This window comes from Chrysemys picta, chromosome 13 (assembly GCF_011386835.1).
Source record: "Chrysemys picta bellii isolate R12L10 chromosome 13, ASM1138683v2, whole genome shotgun sequence".
Taxonomy (NCBI): Eukaryota; Metazoa; Chordata; order Testudines; family Emydidae; genus Chrysemys; species Chrysemys picta.
This window is the reverse complement of record NC_088803.1, coordinates 2848313-2870020: the sequence shown is the minus strand read 5'-3', so window position 1 is coordinate 2870020 and position 21708 is coordinate 2848313.

The following is a 21708-nucleotide window of genomic DNA, read 5'->3' as shown; positions in this document are numbered from 1 at the left end:
GGTACACCTATGGGAGTCGGTGCATTAGAAAATCCCCCTCGATGGCTCAATACCTGGAACAATCTGGACCCCAGTGACTTGCCCCGGGAGACACAGGAAGTCTGTGATAGAGCAGTAAACCCCAGGGCAGGCAGAGTCCCAGTGTGATGGGAGCATCGGAGAGAAAGGGTCTGGGGAAGAAACGTTGGTCCCTGGATGGATTATAAATAGTTGAAGGTAAATTGCATTTCTAAGTGAGTTTTAAAGATTCACCCTGGAATTGCTCTGTACGTCAGACATTGCCCTGCTAAGAGCTCCTATCAGCTGTGTTTCTATTTCAAACACAAACACAGAGACACATCATCACACCTACATGGACACATAGACACACAAACACAGCATACAATCATACAAGCACCCCCCCACACACACACACACAGATCCACACCTTCAAACACTTACACTAAGATACACAGACAAAAACACACATGCAAATACACACACTGAAAAAGCCTTCTGACAATTTCTGTGTGTGTTAAAGGTGAAGAGACTGGGTTTGAAAAGATTTAGCCAAATTCTGCTCTGTTATATTGGCCTAAATCCAGGGCCATTCCCCTGAACTAAACAGAATTATTCCAGATTTACACTAACTGACAACAGAATCAGACCTGACACGGAGTGGAGAATAGTCAGCCAGTCTACAGAGTGGGTCTATTGCTGTCACGGAGTCCCCGGGAGATGCTCTGGAACGGCTCCCTGCGAAGCCAGTCAGGACTCTGGGGAGTCTCCTCTCTGTGAGCAGACTGTCTCCAGGGCAAGGAGTCACACGGCTTCACCTTCCTGGGTCTGACCCCAGAGCATCCAGCATCCTCTGCCCCACCGTGCGCTTCCCGCAGCGAGTCCGCCCAGTATTCAGAGAAAACATTAAGAACATCGTCCCAACTGCCTTTTCTACCCTTTACTGTGCTGTGCATTGCAGGTGTCCATAGTGGTAAGCACCAAATTGAGATGTAAGAGAGCTGAAATTTACTTCCAGTTCTGCCACTTATTTCCTGGGTGAGCTTGGGCCAGTCACTTCATTTCCACGTGCCTCAGTTTCCCCGTGTGAAATATGATGATAACGCTGCTTATCTGCTTTGTAAGGCGCTCTGAAATCTATGGCTATATAGGAGCTAGATTCTATTATCATCACCCTCATCTGTATTGGGATTATCTCGCCCTGATCATGCAGAAATGACATTGAATCTTTGACAGGGGAAGGTCCATGACCTCACTAATATTGGGCAACACCCTTCATTCCTCACTCCTGCCAATAGTCTCACTATAATTAATCAGATGTGGTATTTTATCCATATCTAGGAATCTGCCCAGGGCTCTTCTGCTAATCTGATCACTCCGAGAGTTTTCTGCGTCAAACACAATTGATGACCCTATGAGGGAAGCATCCTCTGCACCATAATTAGCTCCGGTTTAGCGAGAACTCCATTGCAACTGGTGAAGACATTTACATTGATATTTTGAGCAACAGCCAAAAAGTTTCCAGCATCAGGTTTATGAACACAGGGCGTGACACAAATGATGTACTCAGTGGGGTGGCTTCCATTGAGTTGTAAAGGCCTTTCACATCAGGCCCTACAAGAATTAAAGTCGCTTTTCTTTTCATACAGCAGACATTTTTGCTCAAGTTAATCATGTCACCCATCCAGCAGTTTTCTCATGGGAAGGAATATCCATTAATTGCTGCATTGGGGAACGGCCCAAGGCCAAATGAAGATAATTGATGAACTCATTCCGTTCATTTCAGTGATCCTCGCATCACACCCAGAGTAATAGATTTTTTTTCTCTTAGATACACACATGTCCCCCTATCTCCCAGTCACCATCATATCTGAGCACCTCATACTTTCTATCTCATCTATTCTCCCTGCACCCCGCAGAGGGAGGAAAGTTCGATCATCCCCATTTCACAGCCCGAGAACTGAGGTACACCTGTGGGAGTCGGGCGCCTCGGTGCTTCAGAAAATGTACATTGATGCCTCAGTACTTGGAAAAATCCAGCCCCAGGTGACTTCCCCAGTGACACAGGAAGCCTGGGACAGAGCAGAGAACCCAGCCTGGGTGTGCACAGCCCCAGGTGAGCTCCCTGAGCCCTGAATGTCCCTCACTCGCTTCCTCTGGCCACTTTCTGAATCCCCAGGCAGGTAAATTGGTCTCGTTAAGTGAGGAGGTTTTATGTGTCATAAGGAGGGTGATATGCACATAGGGGTGACAGTTTCCTGTTTAAATCTGTGTCTCTCTCTGCCCAGACTGCACCCGGAGAGACAATCCGCAGCCCCTGGGTCTGTGCAGTGACCAGCCAGTCCCCTGAGAACTTTCCCCTCCAGCCCCTGGGTCTGTGCAGTGACCAGCCAGTCCCCTGAGAACCTTCCCCTCCAGCCCCTGGTTCTGTGCAGTGACCAGCCAGTCCCCTGAGAACTTTCCCCTCCAGCACCAGGGAAAATGAGACTTTGGCTCCTTTTAGTTTTTGTTGCTGCGGCTTTGGAAGGTATTTTCTTCCCAATGCATCTACTGAAGGGTGAGGGATTTTTCTCTGTGTGACACTGCAATGGCTGTGATTTATAACACAGCTTTATTCAATGGTCTCACGCTCTTTGTTGGAGAATGTGGTTCATGTGGCTCATCGGTCTCTTTTTGAAGTAAATTCTCGCCTTCAATCCGCTGCTGATTTTAGATTTTCATAGACTCATAGAACTGGAAGAGACCTCGAGAGGTCATCAAGTCCAGTCCCCTGCACTCATGGCAGGACCAGCACCTACTAGAACATCCCTGACAGGTGTTTGTCTCACCTGCTCTTAAAAATCTCCAATGATGGAGATTCCACAACCACCCTAGTAATTTATTCCACTGCTTAACCGCCCTGACAGTTAGGAAGATTTTCTTAGTATCCAACCTAAATCCCCCTTGCTGCAATTTAAGTCCATTGCTTCTTGTCCTATCTTGTTCTATCATCATCCTGTCATCTGGAAGATAGCTAATGTAAGGCCAATATTTAAAAATGGCTCTAGAAGTGATCCCGGCAATTACAGACCCGTAAATCTAACCTCAGTACCGGGCAAATTAGTTGAAACAACAGTAAAGAATAAAATTGTCAGACACATAGAAGAACATAAATTGTTGGGCAAAAGTCAACAAGGGAAATCGTGTCTAACTAATCTATTAGAGTTCTTTGAAGGGATCAACAAATATGTGGACAAGGGGGATCCAGTGGACACAGTGTACTTAGATTTCCAGAAAGCCTTTGACAAGGCCCCTCACCAAAGGCTCTTACGTAAATTAAGTTGTCCTGGGATAAGAAGGAAGATCCTTTCATGGATTGAGAACTAGTTAAAAGACAGGGAACAAAGGGTAGGAATAAATGGTAAATGGTAAATTTTCAGAATTGTGAGGGGTAACTAGTGGTGTCCTCCAAGGGTCAGTCCTAGGACCAATCCTATTCAATTTATTCATAAATGATCTGGAGAAAGGGGTAAACAGTGAGGTGGCAAAGTTTTCAGATGATACTAAACTGCTCAAGATAGTTAAGACCAAAGCAGACTGTGAAGAACTTTAAAAAGATCTCACAAAACCAACAAAATGGCAATGAAATTTAATGTGGATAAATGTAAAGTAATGCACATTGGAAAAAGTAACTCCAACTATACATACAATATGATGGGGGCTAATTTAGCTACAACTAATCAGGAAAGAGATCTTGGAGTCATTGTGGATAGTTCTCTGAAGATGTCCACGTAGTGCACAACGGCAGTCAAAAAAGCAAACAGGATGTTAGGAATCATTAAAAAAGGGATAGAGAATAAGACGGAGAATATCTTATTGCACTTATATAAATCGATGGTACGCCCACATTTTGAATATTGCGTACAGATGTGGTCTCCTCATCTCAAAAAAGATATGCTGGCATTAGAAAAGGTTCAGAGAAGGGCAACTAAAATGATTAGGGGTTTGGAACAGGTCCCATATGAGGGGAGATTAAAGAGGCTAGGACTTTTCAGCTTGGAAAGGAGACTAAGGGGGGATATGGTCGAGGTATATCAAATCATGAGTGATGTGGAGAAAGTGAATAAGGAAAAGTTATTTACTTGTTCCCATAATATAAGAACTAGGGGCCACCAAATGAAATTAATGGGCAGCAGATTTAAAACAAATAAAAGGAAGTTCTTCACACAGCACACAGTCAACCTGTAGAACTACTTGTGTGAGGAGGTTGTGAAGGTTAGGACAATAACAGGGTTTAAAAGAGAACCAGATACATTCATGAAGGGTAAGTCCATTAATGGCTATTAGCCAGGATGGGTAAGGAATGGTGTCCCTAGCCTCTGTTTGTCAGGGGGTGGAGATGGATGGCAGGAGAGAGATCACTTGATCATTACCTGTTAGGTTCATTCCTGCTGGGACACCTGGCACTGGCCACTGTCGGTAGACAGGGTACTGGGCTGGATGGACTTTTGGTCTGACCCAGTGTGGCCGTTCTTATGTTCTTATGTTAAGGAGAATACATTTTCTCCCTCCTCCTTGTAACAACCTTTTAGGTACTTGAAAACTGTTATCATGTCCCCTCTCAGTCTTCTCTTTTCCAGACTAAACAAACCCAATTCTTTCAATTTCCCTCATGGGTCATGTTTTCTAGACCTTTCATCATTTTTGTTGCTCTTATCTGGACTTTCTCCAATTTTTCCACATCTTTCCTGAAATGTGGTGCCCAGAACTGGACACAATACTCCAATTCAGGCCTAACCAGTGCGGAGTAGAGCGGAAGAACTACTTCTCGTGTCTTGCTTACAACACTCCTACTAATACATCCCAGAATGCTGTTTGCTTTTTTTGCAACAGCGTTACACTGTTGACTCATATTTACCTTGTGGTCCACTATGACCCCTAGATCCCTTTCCACAGTACTCCTTCCTCGGCACTCATTTCCCATTCTGTATGTGGGCATCTGATTGTTCCTTCCTAAATGGAATACTTTGCATTTGTCCTTATTGAGTTTCATCCTATTTACCTCATACCATTTCTTCAGTTTCTCCAGATCATTTTGAATTTTCATCCTATCCTCCAAAGTACGTGCAACCCCTCCCAGCTTGGTATCATCTGCAAACTTTATAAGTGTACTCTCTATGCCATGATTTAAATCGCTTCTGAAGACATTGGAAAGAACCGGACCAAGAACTGATCCCTGTGGAACTGGATAAAAGATAGGAAACAAAGGGTAGGAAAAAATGGTTCCATTTTCAGAATGGGGAGAGGTGTCCCCCAGGGGTCTGTAGTGGGACCAGGCCTATTCAACATATTCATAAATGATCTGGAAAAAGGGGTAAACAGTGAGGTGGCAAAATTTGCAGATGATACAAAATGACTAAAGATAGTGAAGACCCAGGCAGACTGCAAAGTGCTACAAAAAGATCTCTCAAAACTGGGTGACTGGGCAACAAAATGGCAGACAAAATTAAATGTTGATAAATGCAAAGTAATGCACATTGGAAAACATAATCTCAACTATACATAGAAAATGATGGGGTCTAAATGGCCACTCAAGAAATCTTATGCCCAAATAAATTTGTTAGTCTTTAAGGTGCCACAGGACTCCTCGTTGTTTTTATTTATGTATTTATTTTAAATAAGGAAGTGTTATTTACTCCTTCTCATAACACAAGAACTACGGGTCACCAAATGAAAGTAATAGACACCAGGTTTCAAACAAACAAAGGGAAGTGTTTCTTCATACAACGCACAGTCAACCTGTGAAAATCTTTGTCAGAGGATGTTGTGAAGGCCAAGACTATAACAGGGTTCAAAAAAGAACTAGATAAGTTCATGAAGCATAGGTCCATCAATGGCTATTAGCCAGGATGGGCAGGGAGGTGTCCCTAGCTTATGTTTGCCACAAGTTGGGAATGGGAGACAGAGAAAGATAACTTAATGATTACTTTTTATGTTCATTCCTTCTAGGGCACCTGGCATTGGCCATTGTCAGAAGACAGACCACTGGGTTAGATGGACCTTTGGTCTGACACAATATGGCCGTTCTTATGTTCTTATGGTCACATTTGAATGTGGCCCTTATCAGACACCAAAGTAAAAATGAACACAACTTCTGGGCCAGTTTCAGATTCATAGAATTAAAGGCCGGAAAGGAGCAGTATGATACTCTAGTCTGATCACCTGCATAATACAGGCCATAAATCCTCAACCTGATTAATTGGGGTTCAGTCTAGCACCCTCTTTACTTCAGCATGCTGGGATTCCGCTTCCTTCCACCACTGTCAGAGATACAGTCAAGCCGAAGGGCCGTGATCTCTCAGCTTTTAGCACTAGAACCCACCAAGTTTGTTTGTTTTGTTTTGTTTTTCTTTTTTGTTTGTTTGCTTTTCTGGTTAGTTGAATAATTTTTCAGCAAAAGCTGCCTTTTTCTGGCACAAGGAGCATTTTCATAGGAGCAAAAAAATCTTGGATTAAAAGAATAAATAACCCCAAAATATTTATTTTCTGCTTTAAATGATAATACAAAAGGGGGGCCAGTGAGAGAAGAGGGGCTGGAGAGTTCCCTTCTCCATTCCCCACCAGGGGGAGCAATGAGCAAACAGCACAGCCTTGGGGACAAGACTGAAGAGGGGCTTTTGGGGGTTGGAAAACATGTTTTTTTTTAACTCTGCACCTACATAAATGGCTTCTTTGTACATGAAACTTGCAGATGCCCTTTGACTCCGCCTCTTTGAAAGTCTCCAGGTTCCACTTCAGCGCTGGGTCCGTCAGGCTCCTGGGAAGCGTCTGCAGTGGGTCTCCAGGGCGCAGTATACACAAAATTGTTCCCATTACACCAATTCAGCCAAAATGTGATTCGTTGTCTCCTGAGACAATCCCAGCAACCCTCTGTATTTACAAAGGAGCAGCAGGAGAGCGGAAGACACCGCCTGGTATCACTGTGTGAGAGACTAGACCACAGTGACAAAGCCCATCACCGAAACCAACAGCGGGTTCACATCGTGTTTGGCTCCTAAAATGGCCACATTTAAGAAAAGACAGGAACCAACCCCAACAGCCAACACAAAGGCACTGATTTGTGCTCAGTTTTATTTTACAGAAGCCCCGTATGAATGGGAAGTGGAGTCTGAATGGGAATAGAAGTGTGAACACGAATATGAATATCCATCGTGAATAACAATCTCCCTTCAGTGCTACCTGAAGCGTCGCCAGACATGGACCCCCCTGACCGGACGTTGCATGGCCCCTCTGCGCAGGGGACGGGGCTCCAGAGCTGAGTCTCCCCTCCCCTCCCCTCGCCATGTCACTTTACAATAACTAGGCCCTAAGTTCCTGGGTGAGGAAATACAGTCACTGCAGGGAGCTGGTCATTCCTCCCAGGGGTCCAATAGTGTCAGGAGGACCCCAGCGCCCTGTGCCCAGCGCTGCACAGACACACAGGACGGGACAGTCTGACTCCTGCACCCGGAGCCCTAGGGCGAGTCAGTCAGATCACTGGCAGCAGGAGTGTGGGTCTCTTATAAAGCGGGGGTATGCAAATGAGGGAGACAGTTTCCTGTTTAAATCTGTGCCTCTCTCTGCCCAGGCTGCACCCGGAGACACAATCCGCAGCCCCTGGGTCTGTGCAGTGACCAGCCAGTCCCCTGAGAACTTTCCCTTCCAGCACTCAGGAAAATGGGATTTTTCCTCCTTGTAATTTTCGCTGTAGCAGCTTTGGAAGGTATTTTCCTCTTCTGAATAACTGGCAGTTAGAAGAATACTGTGTTATCATTGTTTTTATATCGAGATTTATAACCTGTCTTTATTCCCAGGTGTCCGGTCCCAGGCACTGGTGGAGTCCGGAGGGGATGTGAAAAAGCCCGGAGACTCTCTCCGCCTCTCCTGCAAAGCCTCTGGGTTCACCTTCAGCAGCTACGGGATGAGCTGGGTACGACAGGCTCCTGGGAAGGGACTAGAATGGGTCGCTTATATAAGCTACGATGGGAGTGCTATATACTACCTTGATTCAGTGAAAGGCCGATTCACCATCTCCAGGGATAATTCCAAGAGTGAGCTGTATCTGCAAATGACCGGCTTGAAGCCCGAGGACACCGCCCGGTATTACTGTGCGAGACACACAGTGAGGGGAAGCCAGTCTGAGCTCAGACAAAAACCTCTCCCTGCAGTAATTAGAGAAGCAGTTTGGTGTTGGGGGCGCCCAAGGCTTGTAAGTGAAAATGAGATCAGTTCTGGGAAAGAGACGAGCAACAACAAACACTTTTATTGTTATTATCATTCCTCCTCTTTGATTTTACACAAGGTGAAGGGATTTATACAAGTTCCCGCAAAGGACAGAACATTCTTAATTGGGTCCCTTTCTCTTTCTTTCCTCTCCAGGGGACAAATTCTGAGCCCGCGCACAACCTCCCCAGGATAGGTGAAAACACAAACTCTGGCAGCTATAAAGGGGACCGAATCCCTATTCGTCGATGTCATAGAGCTGTGTGGGATATGTTTAAGATGTTATACATGTATTCGACTCTCTGCCCTGTACATTGTCTCACTCCGATTAAGCTCATCAATGAACTGGTCTCCAGGCAGCCCGAGAGCCTAGTACCATGCATGGCGCAGTATGGATTCCACTATCCATCCTTACTGTGTGAGCATCACTCAATAATACCGTCTGTTTAACATTCCCTTGCCACATATCTGTTTCCCCATACACCCCCTCTATCTGTCATCTATCAACAGTCATCCTTCCTCTCTCTCTCTCTCTCTCTCAATCCCCATACACCCCCCTCTCTATCTATCCCTGTACACCCCCTCTATCTGTCATCTATCAACAGTCATCCTTCCTCTCTCTCTCTCTCTCTCAATCCCATACACCCCCCCTCTCTCTATCCCCATACACCCCACCTATCTATCTATCTATCTATCTATCTATCTATCTATCTATCTATCTATCTATCTATCTATCTATCCCCTCTCACAGTGCTTGGCCAGAGGAACCTCTCTCTTATATGTAGGGGTCTCTATGCAAATCAAGAGCTAATCACCCGGTTTAAATCCTGCCAGTCTCTGGCCCCGCAGCTCCTCCCAGAAGAAGACGCGGGTTTTCCCACACTCTCACTTTCACTCCTCCCCTCGGAATTTCTTACACAAAACCCAGGAAGATGAGATTTTCGCTGAACTTAATTCTCACTCTGTCGGTTCTCCCAGGTAACTATTAAAGTACAAAGTGTCCTCCCCTCCGGGTTCCTGAGTGTGATAGAATCAGGGGTCTAAACAAATCTGTATTTGCGGGGGCCAGGCCTCAGGTCCAGCTGGTGGAGTCTGGAGGGGATGTGAAAAAGCCCGGAGACTCTCTCCGCCTCTCCTGCAAAGCCTCCGGGTTCCCCTTCAGCAGTTATCTCATGGATTGGATCCGTCTGGCCCCTGGGAAGGGGCTGGAGTGGCTGGCCAGAGCTGCTTCCCAGGGGAGCACCTACTACGCTGATTCCGTGCAAGGGCGATTCGCCAACTCCAGAGACAACGCCAACCAGGGCTGGCTCTAGGTTTTTTGCCGCCCCAAGCAAAAAAAATTTTGGCTGCCCCCCCCCCTTTTTTTTTTTTGGCTTTTACACACGTTTGCACTTTGCAATGTTGTTGTTGTTGTTGTTTTGTTTGTTTGACTGGGTGCGGTACTGATGCAGCATTGGGCCATGACTGCATCTGAATCTGCTGGAGCCGGGTGTATCTGCCTGAATTTCTTATTGAGACAGAGGAGCTGAAACGCCCCCTGGGCCACTAGAGCCCCTGAGTAACTCGTGCCCCTGGGATATGTGCGCAGGGGAAATACAGACTAGAGAGGGACATTTCCAGAGGCTTAAATCCCCGCGTGCTTTGCTGCCCCGGTGTCATGCCTGGGTCTCTTGAAGGAAGGCTGCGGGGTTGTGCAGCCGCGGTCGGAGGCTGAGCGAGAGCCCTCAACAGGGGACAGTTATCTCCTGAGACAGCCCTGGGCTTTCCTGGGCACGCTCCGTAGTTCAGTCTTACTAGGAGCTGGGCTGCTGCTTCCGAGCGCTTTCTGCTCCTTTCGCTCCTTTCAAATGAGCCTGACGTTCCCCAGATCATTCCCTGACACGGGTGAGGAGCGCGCTGGAGAATTGCCTGCTGTCCGACGGGGGCTAATCCCGACACGGCCACTTGATCAAAGGTCGGGTCATTAGCTTTAAAAAGTTGTGCCTGAATGAAAGGATTTCTCCCGGCTCAGATTCGTTCCCAAGGGGGCAGGGGAGGGAGAGAAGAAGGGGAAAGCCGGGATAACCCTTGAAGGGGTATTTTCATGGCGCTCTCTCCTGGAAATACACCCAACTTCAACTACCATCAACTACGCACAGCCCTTCAAGGGACGATTCACCATCTCCAGGACAATCCCAACAACCTGATGTATCTGCAAATGACCGGTCTGAGAACCGAGGACACCGCCCAGTATCACTGCGCGGAGAGACAGTGAGTGAGAAAACTCCTGTCCTCAGCTGCCTGTCTGTGACTCTCACACACACAGATGCAGACACAGACTAACCGCACTGTGAGCAGAGACCAGCCCGTAACTTTCCCTTTCCCCTAATACACTCTGTGTCCCTCACTCCGCTCCTCCCCGCCTTTCCTCACCCCCCTCCACCTCCCAATAGCCCAGGCTGAGAGAACCGACATTAAAGTGAATGAATGAAAACACGTTTTTTTAATCCCCCCTCTAACAGCCAGGCGGAGGGTTTCCAAGCTGCCCCGCAGATATTGGCACCTCAATCCTATTATAACCCCACAAGAGCTCTAGAAAATCTCAGCCTGGGCAGACAGGTTTGAATTCTGGACGGATCCTAGGAGCGCTGGACAGCCACCTGCCAGGGGCTTTCCATGTGTGTTCAGGGCTCGGTCCACAAAGAGAATTCAGCACCTAACTGCCGCCTTATGTGCCCAAATCGGACATGCCACCGAGATCCTCAAAGCCTGCACCCTGTAGGCGCCGAAATCCCCTCGGTGCCTGGCTGGTGACATGTGCTGGGGCAGAGAGAGCAAAAAAGTGAGTCACTCTACAGCCCAGGGGTTAGGACACTCTCTGGGATTCAGGAGACTCAAGTCCCTGCTCTAATAAGCCTTTAATTATGTGTAGCAAGTGCAACAGCCTCACCTCAGCCATTACCCCTTGTGAGCTTCGCCCTTAATGTATCAATTCCTAGAACCCTTCACTGACACCCCAGTGTCGGTACCCAGCAACAATCAGTCCACAATAAGCAAAACGGAATAAATGAGAACCCTTGAATGTGATCAACATGCAGTTCTCAGTTATTGATTCTCGATAGCATATCAACAGCCCAGACAGGAATTCTGGAAAACCCAGAGGCCCCGTGTTTATGATTTGGGAATGGGTTCTTAAGAATGAGGCTCCCTGGCAAAGACACCCCTTTCTCAAATGTCACTGACATCTAGAGAGCAGGCAAGACATTTCTTTCTCTTATAAGGAGGGGAATATGCAAACGGGGGCGACAGTTTCCTGCTTAAATCTCTCTCTCTCTTTCTGCCCAGGAGGCACCCAGAGAGACAATCTGCAGCCCCCTGTGTCTGTGCAGTTACCAGCCAGCCTCCCTGAGAATTTCCCCCTCAAACACCAGGGAAAATGAAACTTTGGCTCCATTTACTTTTCCTTGTGGCTGCTCTGGAAGGTATTTTCTCTGCACAAATCCACTGCAGAAGCAGGAGACTATCACTGTTTTTCTGCAATGATATTCATATATATTGCAAACTGTGATTACATATTGTATTCCCCCGCATTCTTCCCTCCTCCCATCTTCTTATGCAGGGGCCTGGCCACAGGTTGTTCTGACCCAGTCAGGTCCAGAACTGAAGAAGCCCGGAGAATCCACTCGGTTGAAGTGTGCCGTGAGTGGGTTCGCTATCACCGACTACTAGATGGACTGGGTCAGACAGGAGCCGGGAAAAGGGCTGGAGTGGCTGGTCCACTACTGGAAACCAGGGAGCGAGTATTATTCTCCCACCATCCAGGGCCGATTCACAGCCTCCAAGGACAGCTCCAATTTCTACCTCCAAATGAACAGCCTGAAACCGGATGACTCCGCCGTGTATTACTGTACGAGACGAGAGACACAGCGAGGGGAAGCCGACCTGGGCTCAGACAAAAACTTCGCCCTGCAGACACTGGGGAAGGGATTTCCTGGGGGTGGCGCTTGCGACCCACAGCAGTGAGAAGAGAGAGACACAAAGTATCTCCCCTTGAGGAGATCCCACACAGCTGCCAGGGGAGAGAACGGCTCTGCTGACTCCATCTGCCCCTGGGGAGCACAAGGAGCAGATGCTCAGTGGCTATTTTAGGGAAGAAGGAGCAGGTGCATCCGCCCTCACTCTGCGATGCCCCCACTGACTCACCAGGGCTTTCTGGTCAGCCGCTCTCCAGTGCGAGGCTCCCCCCTTGTCCCAGTGAAAGGAGAAGCTGAGCCCTGAGGGAAGGTCAGTGGCAAGGCTGAGCCCTGAATGAAGATGATTGACTGGAAGGGATGGGGGGGGAGTCACTAATCTAGAGGTGACCTCCCCCCTCAGACCATGGATAATTCTCTGAGGGTGAAATTCACCCCCGTGTGGAGGGACTTACACAAGGGCCTCTGCCTGTACTGTGTCCCACCGAGCCGGAGGAATTTCTTCACCCCATGCAGCAGTATAGAAGTGTACAATCCCGATTCCCCTGCCTTCCCCCTTCTGTTCACACTGAATCCTGTGCCGGTTGGGTGGGATATGGGTCTGTTTTCATGCCCACTCCTACACCTTTGATTAGGGACAGTTCGGGGTCCCCACCCTAGTGCTGACATCAGCCAATGTGCAGAGAGGAGGGAGAATTCCATGGAGTCGGGTGAGCAGAGACACAGCAAGAATAACCCGACTGATGAGTGTCCCCAGGGCACAAACAACCAACATTTTCAACCTGAACCATCAGGAGCAGTCCCAGAGAAACAGAAAAGCGGCGCCATTGCACAAACAAGTCCCCGAGCCGAGAAGAAGGGGCTCGAATGGACACCGGTGTTATTCCCCACGTCTCTGCTTCCCAGCACAAGGGGGAGTTTGGGAAGAAATACAAACACGTGTCCGAAGGCCTTTCCTGTCCCATGGGCACAGAGTGCCTGACTGCCCCCCTGCTTTCAGACATGCCACAGGAAATACATTATTTCAATAGCATAAAAGCAAATGAATTCTCCTTTGTTCTCTCGCCTTACAAACGGACCGGCTGTGTCCAATGGCCAGCATGCCCCGTGTCGGGTACCCCTATTGCTGTACCTATCTGGAGGTGCTGACCGCCCAGCTTCTCAACATCAAACTCCTTCTAAGTTGCTCAAAATGGGCAAAGAAAAACTCAGGGACACTAAATAACTAGCTTCTGTCACAACTCTGTGTGTGTGTGTGTGTGTGTGTGTGTGTGTGTGTGTGTGTGTGTGTGTGTGTGTGTGTATTTTATGTTACATGTTGTTTGTCTGGTAGCCAACCCTATTCGCTGGCCTGTCGACATCCATGCATGGGGAAATGATTCCTGGATGATGATACAATGCTGGATTAATCCATCAGTTTTCAATCACACCAGCTGTTGCTTGTGTTGGGAAAAGGGGTTTGCCCATTATCATAACGTAACGGCTGGAGGGCTATCACCAGAAGCCCCTTCCAAATCTAGGTTGTCTTTGATGACTGGATACGCTAATACTATGACGGGAAATTTTACAGGCCCTAAAGCCACTATATATCATATTGATTGCCTTAAGTTACTACAGGAACAAGGAGGGGTCAGTCCTTTTAGGGTCCCTGGAGTTTGCTTGATAGCCAGGAGGGGACATTGACATGAGGATGTTAGTGGGGTTCAACGAGCCTCACCTGCTTCAAATCTGGAATCAAGACCCAACACACTGACTGTTCCCTCAGGGCAACAATTGCAAGTATCAGGAAACTGCACCAATGCGCCTTGGCAGGTGGATATCCAGGCCATTGGGGAACTGAGGACCCTAGAATGGATCAAAGAAACCCAGGGCAGTGAATGTACTAAAAAACAGCCTAAAGTTCAACTACAATATCAGTCAAAACAACGAGGAGTCCTTGTGGCACCTTAGAGATGAACAATTTTATTTGGGCATAAACTTTCCTGGGCTAAAGCCGACTTCATAAAATGCATGGAGTGAAAATTACAGTAGGCAGTATATATATTACAGCACATGAAAAGATGGGAGTTGGCTTACCAAGAGGGGTGTCAGTGCTAACGAGGCTAATTCCATCAAGGTGGAAGTGGCCAATTCCCAAAAGTTGACAAGAAGGGGTGAATATCAACAGAGGGAAAATTACTTTTTATAGTGACCCAGCCACTCTCCATCTTTATTCAGGCCTAATTTGATGGTGTCCAGTTTGCAAATTAATTTCAGTTCTGCAGTTTCTCATTGGAGCCTGTTTTTGAAGTTTTTTGTTGAAGAATGGTGACTTTTAAGTCTGTTATTGAGTGTTCAGGGAGATTGAAGTGCTCTCCAACTGGTTTTGAATGTTACAATTCTTTATGTCAGATTTGTGTCCATTTATTCTTTTGCGTTGAGACTGTCCGGTTTGGCCAATGTACATGGCAGGGGGCATTGCTGGCACATGATGGTGTGGAAACAAGATGAAAGGGCTTCGTATTCAGGTATCTCAGTTGTGTCAAGACAAAGCAGAGTTAGGCTAACTCTCAACTCTCATAACGCAAGACTTCTCCCAGCAGGGTCTACGTCAGAAGCGGGTGGTAAACAGCAAAGCAGAGTTAGCTTGACCTGGCCTTGGAGCTAATAATAAAAGGTGAGAGTAGTGAGAAATACTGAGACAAGCAAGGTCTGAGGAAGGAAAATGTATAAACAAGACACAGTTGTTTATCGTTAATGTCTGTGACTAAATGCTAGAAGTACTTGTGCTAAAGTGTTTATTGTTTGGAGAACTACTGAGGCAGAGACGCTCTCTGTCTGTGTATTCTTCCCGTGCAATTGCCCAAAATAAACTGTAATCTGATTTGTTGCATTCAACTTGAGCGTGAAGACTCTGTTTTCTTCCACAATTTGGTGCCGTGACTCAGATGGCGATACTGGGCTGGGACAACAACCGCTACCACGGACCGTTCCCCTTCGTACCCCAAGGTGCCATATGAGAGGTAAGAGACCTTTTGAAATCGCTACTGGGGTATCGGAGGAGGACTGACCGTGGGGCCGTCTGTCCTTTTGGGTTCACGCCATGCAACCTTTTGATTATGCAACAAGTGCAGATGCAAAACAGTGCTGGGGAACTTTGTTGCCCCATATAAGGTTAGTTGTATGCGTACGCATGGCTGGGAAATGTGTTGTTGCCCCTGGGTAAGCCACTGTGTGGCTTAGGTCAGAGCTATTTGAGTTGAGGGGTTGTGGTGACGCCCTCAGATTAGAACACAGGTGTGTTCAGTCCAGATGGAGGGGTTTTGGTGACGCCCTCAGGTTAAAAAAAAAGGATGCATCGTGGTATGAAGTAATAGAGCCCTTGGTGTGTGGGTGTGGGTGTCAGTGTGAATGAGGGTCACCGGAAGATGCCCAGAGCTCCCTGTGAAGCCACAAGCTCGTGGCCGGGGATGTCTCTAATGCAAGCCTGGTGACCACACCAAAGTGGACCGGTAAAAGGTCCTGAGTAAGGCGGCTGTCTCTGCATGGCATTGACCGGAGAGGGGCCTGCTTGGGTCAAGGGTTGTGTGCCTCTATCCTTTCCTGGCCTCTTCCTCCCTGCCTGAAGGCAGGTCTGAGCCACTGACTGGTCTGACCACCTCAACGGAGGCAATCAGAGTAAGTGGCACCGTCTCTCTGAGACTAGCCGACACTCTTTGCTGAAGGGGATGTAGGAGGATCGTGGACAAAGAAAACCTTTCCTGTGTGAGTGATCCAAGGAAGTGGTGCGGTAATTTTAGCTTTATGAGCCACTGATTCAGTGGACAAGGCAGTCTATACGCTTAGGGAATGGGTGGGAATCAGTCCAAGACTACTCCCGCTCCACCGAAGGGTACACCTGCTTATTATATGTATGTGCATTATAGTCCCGGGACCTGTAAGTACTTAGAGAATTGGAATCTTCACACGTGTGATAATCCATCTAAACAATTCCCACTAGAAGGTACCTTCGATTTAGATAAAATTATACACTTTAGAGGAAGAAAAAGTGTACAATTAAAAAAAAATACATGTAAAGTATCCGGACACCTCTCTATCCAAATTATTTTGTTAACCCCCTCGGCTTCTTTATACCCCAATTAGTTAAGGCTGAAAGCAAGAAGGGAAAAGAACAGGTTCATTGGAAAAGTCAGACTGGCTAAGAGAAAGAGAAAGCAGCTCTGCGTTCAAGGTCAAGAAGTAACACAGACAATGCCAAGTGCTTTCAGCCCCAGCTGGCTGTGAAGCAAATATGGATAAAGGTGGAACAAAAGCCACAGGCAGCCGGCCTGGGCTGGAATACCGAGCAAAGGTCTCTGAAAGGGACGCCCCAAGAGACCTCAGGGTGTATAAAAACCCTCCCAAGAGCAGAAGCAAGTTGGAGATTCTTGCAGCGTATTTTTGGACAATTTGTACACAGGATAATCTCCCGTCCATCTGTTTCTTTCTGTTTCTCTTATCCCCGGGTCTGGCCAGCCCGGGAAGCGTGTTTGTAAGTATGAAAGAGGGGTTAGGGTTTGAGCACTAACCCTTTTTCTTCCTTTGAGTGATGTGGGAACGTTCTCAACACTCTCTGTTGTTGTTTTATTATCTATTAATGAAGCTTTAAAATTCAGTCACATGGTGTATTTTCTTAATCTCCGCCCCTACGATCCTGCGGTCTGGCAAATGTTTGGAACCCAGTTAATATCAAGTCAATGTAGAACATATTAATGTTCTCCATAGTGTAGGAATCTTGGCATTTAGCTATGGAAGCAATGTGGTAGTGTGCCTCAGTTTCCCTTTTCATACAGCACATTAGGTCTGTGATGTCTTTTCTCCTGTGTATAGTTTAAAGACTAGTTCCAGGCACTAACTGTGAAATATCAGTATCACAAGGTCTTTTAACATAAACTGTGCTCCTATGTATCACTCCCAACATGTTCAAGGGTTTTTCCAAAAGATTAGGCACATTGTACATTTTTACAGTGTTTGGTATCAGCAACACATTAGTCACAAGAGTGAACATTAGCATTAATATGAGCATTAAATCCATTACAAGTGTACATTTCCAATCATTTTTGCAATGCCACGCCTTTGACTCAATACCATTGGGGTTTTGGCATTTTAGGGTTAACAAGTGGCTTTTATTTGCAAAGTTTGGTCTTTCCCTTCCTCCCTGTTCTGGGGGGTCAAAATCTGAGCTCTTTTGTTTAACAGAATCCATTGGCTGGCTGGGTGTATCCTCTTCGCTAATGGCTATGGGCAAGTCTTTCTTCCCCCTGTCTGTCAGGTAATTTGCATCAACACAGACACTAGCTTGTTTACTAGTTTTCAGATCCCTAACCTTTACCCATTCCAAGGCTGGACTCTGTCTTATAGAGATACCGTCCATTTTCATGAGCATGTTAGACCCAAGGTTCTTTTTCCTTCCATTACCAACCTCTGCTTCCACATGGAATCCGATGTTAAGTCCACTCAGAGACTACCAGACATATCCCAAGTGTCTAGAGATGAGAGTTTGCCTGCCATCCCCTGTGTTCTCATGAGATTAACCGCATAGCTGTCCTGCTCTGAGACTCAGCTACGCAGGCTTCTCTCTAAACCTGAGACACAGACTGTTCACTCAAAGAGTCAACATGGTGACGTTCCTGTTCCAACAACATTGTTTCCCCAACAGACTGGCCAAGCTCAGCCACTGGGTTATAGGGCTGTTCAACCTCCCTAACCATTTTTATTCCATCTGAGACCTTTTAGTCTATCCACACTGGATTTTTCGAAAGCAAGGTCGTGGATCCTACACATCTGAAAGACTCTGGCAGTTAGGAACTGAAACTCCCTTAATCAAATCATGTTCACACCTCTCAGGCTAGGTCTACACTACCCACCTGAATCGGCGGGTAGAAATTGACCTCTCGGGGATCGATTTATCGCGTCCCGTTGGGACGCGACAATCGATCCCCAAATCGACGCTCTTACTCCACCAGCGGAGGTGGGAGTAAGCTCCGTCAACAGGAAGCCACAGAGGTCGATTTTGCCGCCGTCCCTACAGCGGGGTAAGTCGGCTGCGATACATCGAATTCAGCTACGCTATTCGCGTCTGAATTTGCATATCTTAAATCGACCCCCCCGTTACAGCAAACTGCTCGCAAAAACCACCATGAGGATTCTTCCCTTAGGAGCTTCTTTAAGCAACAATTCCCTTTTATCTTGCTCCACAGACGCATCGCTCTGCTGAGCCACGACCAACTCCTTCTGAGAGTCACTTAAACCCAGAATCACCTCTGGCCCATCTCGAGGATTTTTATACAACCCCCTAGACTCCATAGTCAAAAGGTCAGAGGCACTCTCTTTCCCTTTTCAGTCCTTCTCGTTAGCAACAGGCAAGTTACCAAGTTCAACACACACAAGCTTTGGAATTATTTCCTTCTTGTTAACAGTTTCCACACTGTCAGTGGGTAACACAGTCAAATCACCTCCATGCTCTCCCAGTGCCCTGGTCGTGATATCAACCTGGTTAAACAGAGTTGTCATATCTTTACCCAGCAGCACACTAGCCACATGCAAAATAGAAGCACCAGAATAACCTGGTCCCTGGCTCCTATCTATCTATCTATCTATCTATCTATCTATCTATCTATCTATCTATCTATCTCTCCAATGTGTGTGAATGAGGTTGGGGATATGAAAGGGAATATGAGTGTAATGGGAATGGAGATCTGTGTTTCAGTGTGAATGCTGATACTTGTCTGAAAATCAGTGAGAATGGAGATATTTTTGTTATTGTTTTTTGTTGTTATCCCTCAATATTACATCCCGGGGTGGTTTAAAAACACGTCGTGTTCATATAACACAACCAGGAGAAAGCTTCTGGCTACACTTTATTGCTTATTAATAATTAACTGAGTAAATGATGATGGCGCTTATCGGTGACAGATTTGGAGCTGGTTGTGGTCCTAGCGCCTAGGGTCTCCAGAAGCTGGGAATGGGTGATTCCCTGTTCTGTTCATTGCCTCTGGGGCACCTGGCACTGGCCAACGTCGGGAGTCAGGACACTGGGCTAGATGGGCCTTGGGTCTGACCCAGTCTGGCCGTTCTTATGTCCTTAATTATAATCTAGGATCCATTAGTACCAGGCACGGTACAAACACAGACCATAAAACCTCTCTCAGTCCCACCGAGTTTACAATCCAAGTGTAAATGGGAAGTGGAGTGTAACTGGGAACAGGAATATAAACAAGAATATAAATATCAGATGTGCAGAATAATCTTCCCTCACTGTAGCCTGAATCCTCCCTCAACTCTCCCCTAAAGAAAAACTCCCAGACACGCCGCTCTCAGCCCACTAATGTCAAGGAGGCTCCACTGCAAAACCTTAACTCCGTCCTCAGACACCCCCCCCCAGCTTCCCCCACCTGCACCCATAGGCGGGCCCCAGACCTGGTATACGAGCCAGGCAAAGTACGAGCCAGGCTTGCTCAGATCACGTTCCTAGTGTCATGGATCATTTCAATGTAGCCGGTCACTGCTGGGAAGGGAAAGGGGCTTCCCCCAAATCCCTCCCAGTGCCACGGGAAATCTTCCCTCTCCAGCGGGTGGCCCAGCCCAATGGATCGCTGGGACACGACCCCTCCCCAGACACTGACCCCCCTGACCGGACGTTGCATGGCCCTTGTGCGCGTGGAACGGGGCTGCAGAACTGAGTCCCCCCAATCCCCAATGTCACCTCACAATAGCCAGGCCCTCAGTTCCTGGGTGAGGAAATACAGTCACTGCAGGGAGCTGGTCATTCCTCCCAGGGGTCCGAAACTGTCAGGAGGACCGAGTGCCCTGTGCCCGGCGCTGCACAGACACACATGACGGGACAGTCTGACTCCCGCACCCGGAGCCCTAGGGCGAGTCAGTCAGATCACTGGCAGCAGGAGTGTGTGTCTCTTATAACGCGGGGGCATGCAAATGAGGGAGACAGTGTCCTGCATAAATCTGTGCCTCTCTCTGCCCAGGCTGCACCCGGAGACACAATCCGCAGCCCCTGGGTCTGTGCAGTGACCAGCCAGTCCCCTGAGAACTTTCCCCTCCAGCATCCGGGATAATGGGATTTTTGCTCCTTGTAATTTTTGCTATAGCAGCTTTGGAAGGTATTTTCCTCCTCTGAGTAACTGGCAGAGTTAGAAGAATATTGTGTTACTGCTGATTTTATACCGATATTAATGGCCTGTCTTTATTCCCAGGTGTCCGGTCCCAGGTGCTAGTGGAGTCCGGAGGGGATGTGAAAAAGCCCGGAGACTCTCTCCGCCTCTCCTGCAAAGCCTCCGGCTTCACCTTCAGCAGCTACTACACGGATTGGGTCCGACAGGCTCCCGGGAAGGGTCTGGAGTGGGTGGCTCAGATTAGACCTGATGCATCCAAGCAGTGGTATTCCCTGGCTGTTGAAGGCCGATTCACCATCTCCAGGGACAATCCGAACAACCTGCTGTATCTGCAAATGACTGGCCTGAAGCCTGAGGACACCGCCCGGTATTACTGTGCTAGACACACAATGACACTAACTCTGTGGATGCTCGTACAAAAACCAGAGCTGCGGAACTTCCCGCGCCTGCTGCATGGGGGCAGCAACGACACAAGCAAAATTCTCCTGCCTTGGGCGCAAGAGGGGGAAGGGGCGTCAGGACTGAAAACTCTGACATCGCGGATTAACTCTTTAATGTCCTGAATACGACCCCCATCCCAGTGTCTAGCAGCTGCTCGCCTCACGCATGGCTCTTCCCGTTGGAGTTAACGGGGGATCTCCAGGGAGCGAAGCAACGAGCAATTGGCCCCTTCTCCGCATGGCTAAACATGCCGGGGAACATTTCTCTCTGGGCACCGCCCAGTTCAGTGGAGTCGGTCACTGCTGGGAAGGGGATTCACTCCCAACGCTCTCCCAGCGCCAGCGGGTCTCCTAGCCCTATTATACGGCAGAACTCTGCCTGGACCTGAGTAAAGGGAATAGAAACAGGATGTAAAATTGAGTCTCTGGAATGCTGCTCTTTCAGGGAATCTTTCATTTTGTTATTTTTCTCTTATCCAAAATACACTCAGGATCCCACCGCACTGAGCATGGCCCAGCACACACCCTCCCCAGTAACTGATAGCCGGAAACCCTCTCCTAGAGTGCTAAGAAAAATAATAAATTACAACAGAATTTGTGACTCCTATAACAAGGTGGATATGTATATAGAAGCCACAATTCACTGTTTAAATCTGTCTCTCTCTTTGCTCAGGCTGAACTCAGCCGGAGAGATAATCTGCCTCCCCCTATGGCTGTGCCAATCCCAGCCAATCCCCTGAGAACTTCCCCCCCAGTACCCTACAGGGGTGAATAAACACCTGCTGTCAGTTTGTAACCCTGTAATTCACAGCCAATGTCACCCATTGCTACGCCTAGTCCCGATGGGCCTCAGGTGCAGAGATCGCCAGTCCCTGAAGAAACCCCGCTCAGCTGCTCCTGGAAACATGGGGCAGGGCTGGGAGTTTCAAAGGG